Raw genomic sequence first — 6,122 nt, 5'->3', positions numbered from 1 at the left:
TGCCCGGACCCGCCCTCTGCCCCCATATCTCTTCCCCTTCCTTGCCCAGAGCTGATTCCCCTGGAGGACCCAAAATGCCCTTGACAGAGTGCCCCCCGGAACCTCCCCCTTCCCCAGCGCAGGCAGCCCAGGTGTGGGATTTCCACAGCTAAGACCTTGAGAGTATGATCACGCCCTTCAAGAACAGAAGCAGCCCACAGTAATTTGCTTTGGAGGTTTCTATCAAAACAGAAAGAATGAAATTAACTTCTTAGAGGGCCAATATTAGTTCAGCATCAAACAAACAGAAAATCACCACCGGCCTTTAAATGAATGTTTTCATCCCATGGCTGCCTTCCTGTCTGATCTAAATAAATAACGAGGTCATTAATAGAAAACACAGCTATTTACCTTAAAGAATAGAATTTCAAATCCCACAAAACAGTTGCCGGTGTTCCAAGCTCTGATGAGAAAAGAATAGGTTTATACCAAATTGTATATTCAATATGTTAATTAAACCAATAAAGAGTAACTGTATTTGAGTTTCCTGATCTAATAATAAAAAAGATATGTTTGGCTGACTATTTAAAGTGCTTGATGGAATATTTTACATACTTTATTTGCATACTGAGTAAATGCCAGACTAACATTTCAAGTTTCAGTAAACTGCTCAGAATTCTGCGGATGAAGAGTTCTGTGCAAGTGCGAACACCCCGCTGTAATTAACTTTTGTTGTTTAGAAAACCAAGGCTATAAAAGTCTATTTAATCAAACTTCCCTCCATGTGCTTTTTTTAAAAATTATACTTAAGAAATCTATATACCAAAGGGTCTCATTCCAACCATAGATGGTGAGATTATTTGACTAACTTCCATAGAAGAATCACAAATTAAAAAGAAGACAATTAGCAAAACTGAATTCTGAGACTCACATAAAAGCACAGAGACCATTAGGTTTGATTAATGAGCATAGCGTTTTAAAACTCTGCCATTTCTAAACCCGGGCTGTGTTGGCTGCACTTTGTCCCTGAAGTGACAGGAGTGTGAAAAGCACGCACCACGCACAAGTGATCATATTTCATTTCTTCTGTGTCTCGGCCTAACTAAGCTTAAAAGCACCAGACAATAAATCTTACTTCATTCCTTGAAGCTGGAGAGAAAACAGTGCTTCCAGCCACCACCGCTGCATAACAAATCAGCCCCAACTCTAGGGGCTCCAGACAACAGCCCGATTTATCGTCCTCTCTCGAGGGCAGAGCTGGACGGCTCTCAGCAACGCATCTGGAGGGCGTGGCTCCCCGCACACCCTCCCTGCCTCCACCGCAGGATGACGGGGTGTCCGGAGCACCTCCCCCGGGGAGCCAGGAGCTAGGGCGCCACTGTGATGACACGGCCACACAAGTCACGGGTGCCACTTCCATCGGACCATGGCTCCACCCAAGGTGGAGGAGAGAGAACCCAGCCCACCTCTCGACGGGAGGGTCACCTCGTACCGTGAGGACGGAAGGGCTGTGGTCCAGGATCTGCTGGAAGGTTCCATTCCATCCCATTGTGACCTGCCCACTCCCAAGTCGCCAGCCCCACCTCTGTCCTCAACTTGAGGCCTGAACAGCCACCATGACTCCACTCCGTCATCTCCACCACGTGTCCCACAGGCTCCTCGAACCCCATTCCTAAGTGTCAGGGGATAAACAGCGTCCCCAAATTCACGCTGAAGCCCTTATCCTGGTGACTCAGACGGTAAAGAATCCATCTGCAATGCGGGAGACCCAGGTTCAATCCCTGGGTTGGGAAGATCCCCTGGAGACTGGAAAGGCTCCCCACTGCAGGATCCTTGCCTGGAGAATTCCATGGACAGAGGAGCCTGATGGGCTATAGTCCACAGGGTCAGAGAGTCAGATATGACTTGCTGACTAACACCCATCCCCGAAACCTCATGGTGTGACTGCATTTGGATACACTGTCTTTAAAGAGGTCATGGTAAACCAGGGTCGCTAGGGTGGCCCTAATCCGCTATGACTGGAGTCCTTATAAGAGGAGATGAGGATGCAGACACACGGGGAGGATCACGGGAGGACACTGTCAGCCAAGGAGCAAGGCCTCAGGAGGACCCGGCCTGCCCACACCTTGACCTCCAACTTCCAGCCTCCAGAATCATGGGAAAATCCATTACCGTGGCATTAAACCCCCCAGCCTCTGGTTTGTTATGCAGCCAGGCTGCATAAATCAATTCAACTCTTCACGCATGCGTGCTAAGTCGCTTCAGTCGTGTCTGACTCTTTGCGACCCTATGGACGGTAGCCTGCCAGGGTCCTCTGTGCGTGGAATTTCCCAGGCAAGAACATTGGAGTGGGTTGCCCTCCCTTCTCCAGGGGATCTTCCCGACCCAAGGATTGGACCTGCATCACCTGCATTGCCGGTGGATTCTTCACCACTGAGCTGCCAGGGAAGCCCTCAATTCCTCATACCTGCAATCTTAGGAAACGGACACATGTCTTGGCCTGGAGGAATTCATAGTGACCCCTCCTCACCCCCAACACACGTTCACCACCCACCCACCACCCCCCAGCCCAGCCCTGATGCCAACGTGGACGACCGTGGCTGCCCTGCACGGGCCCCTCAGCCTGCACCCCCTCCCATCGGTCCAGCCACCCACCAGACCCTTTGCAAAGACCGTCATGCTCGTCCCGGAATGAAAACGTCACCCCCCTCCCTTTGGGACAACTCCAGAGCCCCAGGCCCGGCACCAAGGCCTCCAGAGGTGGCAGAATGAGCTGGAGAGGGCGTGAACCCCACGCCAAGCCATCTGGCTCAGCCGCAGCCACACCCTCACCAGGAGCAAGACCTGGTGAGTGACCAGACTCTGTGCCTCAGTTTCCCCGGCAGGAACTGTGGGTGGTCATGCCCACCAAGGAGGACATCAGGCCTGCCCACTCCTCCTCCAGGGGCGCCCTAGGGTGACCCCACACCTGTCACAGCCCTCCACTCGCCTCAGTCTTGGGGGCTGAGCGGGACAGTGTCCACACACACACACTCACACACACACACACACACTCACACATACACATTCACACAGACACACTCACACACACACACACACTCACACACAGAGAGACTCACTCATACTTTCTCACAAACACACACTCACACACTCACACACCCACACACTCACACAGACACACTCACACACACACTCACTCACACTCACACACACACACTCACACTCACACACTCACACACAGCCACCTTCCTCTTCTGTGCCTCGCAACTTCTCCAGCCGCCATGGAAGCCGCCTCAAACCCCGAAAGGCACAGCCCAGCACTGGGCTGGTGGGCATTTATCCCAGAGAACCCAGGACCGACCTTCGCAAAGACACCTTGCAGGGTGTTTACAGCAGCTTGACTCATAATCTCCAAAAACTGGCACATAAACGGCGGGATGAAGAAACTCAGGCACGTCTGCAAATGGACTCCGCTCAGGGGCAGAAAGGGACAAGCTATTGACCTGCATGCCCACTGCACCAACCCTGGTGAGAGAAGCCAGACCGGAAGGTGCCGTGTGCATGACCCCTTCACCCGGCATCTGGAACAGGTGGTGGCCGAAGCTGCACCAACCTGAGGAATGAAATAAATAGTGCAAAATGGAACTATAACCAAAGTGTAAACTAAATATGCAGACGTCCCAACCGATATAAAGAAACGTTTGAATAAATAAACGGGGAGAAGACAGACGTCTTCCTTACATAAGTTCAGGTAATTTATGTGGTTACTTCCCTCTCCAGAAAGGAGAGAGTGCTTCTGAGCCCACATGCTCCCACAGAATAGAGTCTGAATGGGAGGGAACGTGACCTGACCAGGGCGGGGGGCAGCCAAGGAGGGCCTGGCAAACACACCTGTAAACACGCATCGAGGCTCAAATCAGCAGTGGGAGGCCGTGTTGAAAGCACGCACCCTCCAATGCGATGGACGGGTGCTTAGTGTGAGTGGTGTTTATCCCAAAAACCATAGTGGCTTATGGGAAAGCACAAAACACATGAGCGAGGTCCTCAGAACTGGGAGCTCACTAAAAGCGAGGTAAAGAAAGAGAAAGCGCGCCAGACCAGAGAGGCCCAGGGAAACTCGACAACCACAGGCAGTGTTACCCTTACGTCCTGAACCGGATTCCAGAAGAGAAGAAGAACCCACGGGGAAACAGGTGAATGCCAAGCGAAGCCTGGAGTTCAGTCACTCGTAGCGTGCCAGCGCTCGCTTCTGAGTTGTGATTAAAAAAACACCACATAGCATAAGGTGTTGGCTCCACAGGAAACAGGGCAAGGAGCACGCAGGAATGCTCGGTGCCATCTCTGTAACTTTTCTGTAAACAGAAAACTATTCCAAAATGAACATTTTCTTTAAAAAAAAAAAAAAAAAAGCACATAGCGTGGGCATCCTTGGACTCCTTCCAAGGCGGGTTTTTCCGAGAGCCGTTCCTTCTTCTCTGGCTCATGAGCACCAAACGAGGTAATTCACAGGGTATCCCTCAGCCCCTCTGCCTCCAGCTGCCGCCTCCTCCTCCAGGTGTTTTGTGTTGGTCACTAGGCAGTGTTCACACGGGCTCTGGTTCTGCCAGAATCCAAGTCAGCGACCAGATGGAACTCTTTGTGAAATATATATATTCAAATAAGTAAACCCACTAGTAAAGACTGGGAGGTCCGACACCTACTGGACTAACCCAGTCCTCTGGACCTTTGCAGATGGCTTGGCCAAGGCCTGGTTCCCAGGGAAGATGGGTGTCAGCCCCTGGGAGCCACCATCAGCGAACAGCGCAGACGGGCGGCTCACGAAGGACAGTTCTCTCTGAGCAATCCAGAGGCTGCAGTCTGAGACCCGCAGCCCTTGCACTCCGGTCTGGGTGAGGACCCCCTTCTGGCTGCAGGCAGCAGCCTCCTCCCCAAGTCCGCTGCCCAGGGCCGCGTTTACGAGAACACTGATCCCATCACCCCCAAAGGCCCCACCTCCTGACACCACCACTGGGGGCTGCGAATCTGGGGGACGCAGAGGCGCAGACCAGGCACTCGGGCAGGTACACGGGGAGGCCCTCGGGGACTCTGCGTCACATGGGACATGCGACCCGGGGAATGGGAACGATCCGAGGACGACCGACCCGAGGACGACCGACCGTACAGTCGGCACTCCGGAGTACTTTCTTAAAAGACATAAAATGTAAATTGCCTGGCTGCAAATCACATTTTGAGTACTGTCACTTCAACTCTAGGAGCATCCGTTACCACATCTATGAAACCAGACCATGAATACGGGATTGTAGGCAGTTCGCTCTAGGTTCACGGAAAACTGCTGGGATCGTTCCCTGGGGGTGTGGGGCATTCCAGCCCCTGATGTGCTCACAGTCCTTCCACAGGACATGTGGCTGTCAGCTGCCAAGCATCACCGCCTCTCAGAGGTCAACAGTCCACGCAAACTCTTCCGGGTCTCTGCTGCGGTTTGGGGTTTCAGCCAGAACAGCGCACCTGCAGCTCAAATCATGCTGACACGACCTCTCCTTGAACCAAGGGCCTCGGCAGGTGTGAACGACGCAGGGACAGAGTACAAGCAGGAGAAGTTCCACGACGCTGTGACCCTGGGTGGTGGTGACGTCCGGATGGGTTAGCATCTGAAACAGGGCCGTGTCAACCAGGAGAGAGAATTCACCCCACAAGGTCCAAATGAAGAGTCTCTGATGTTAGTACTAGTTACAGGGTCAAATAGAGAATGGCGAGGCACCCAGAGGCGGGCCACGGCCACCACTCAGCACGCGCATCACCCGAGAGGAGGGGCCAGGTGGCATCCAGGCGTGAGGAGGGCAGGCTGCTCCGGGGAGACGCTGCCAGGGAACCGGCACCAAAGCAAAGAAGGAACCGCAAGAAACACTGGACCTCTCTCTGCCCCCGCCCTCCGCTCTCCTGCTGGCCTCTCATTGGCTGAGCCCGAGTGAAAACCAGCCAATAGGGGAAGAAGACCCAGGAGAGGCCGCCTCCAGAGGCCCCAAGAGGGCAGAGAGAGGAGGAGAGAGGGGTGGGGACGCGAAAGAAGGTGGAGAACTACCGCTGGGGGAGCACGGAGAACCACGGGCCGCCCGGGAATTAAAAGCCGTAGCCAGCGGAGGATC

The 6,122-nt window shown here is 53.4% G+C and overlaps 1 long non-coding RNA gene across 1 annotated transcript; it reads right to left on the bottom strand.

Annotated features, from left to right (window-relative positions):
* Positions 1 to 366: 366 nt before the first annotated feature.
* On the bottom strand, positions 367 to 2,636 carry LOC132343983 (uncharacterized). The gene is made up of 2 exons (XR_009493040.1): positions 1,115 to 2,636; positions 367 to 442 (listed from the first exon to the last, which is right to left on the bottom strand). It is a non-coding gene; the product is annotated as an uncharacterized lncRNA (long non-coding RNA).
* Positions 2,637 to 6,122: the final 3,486 nt, after the last annotated feature.

This window comes from Bos taurus, chromosome 26 (genome assembly GCF_002263795.3).
Source record: "Bos taurus isolate L1 Dominette 01449 registration number 42190680 breed Hereford chromosome 26, ARS-UCD2.0, whole genome shotgun sequence".
NCBI lineage: Eukaryota > Metazoa > Chordata > Mammalia > Artiodactyla > Bovidae > Bos > Bos taurus.
Note: the sequence above shows the minus strand (reverse complement) of the source record. Positions and strands in the feature narration are given on the sequence as shown.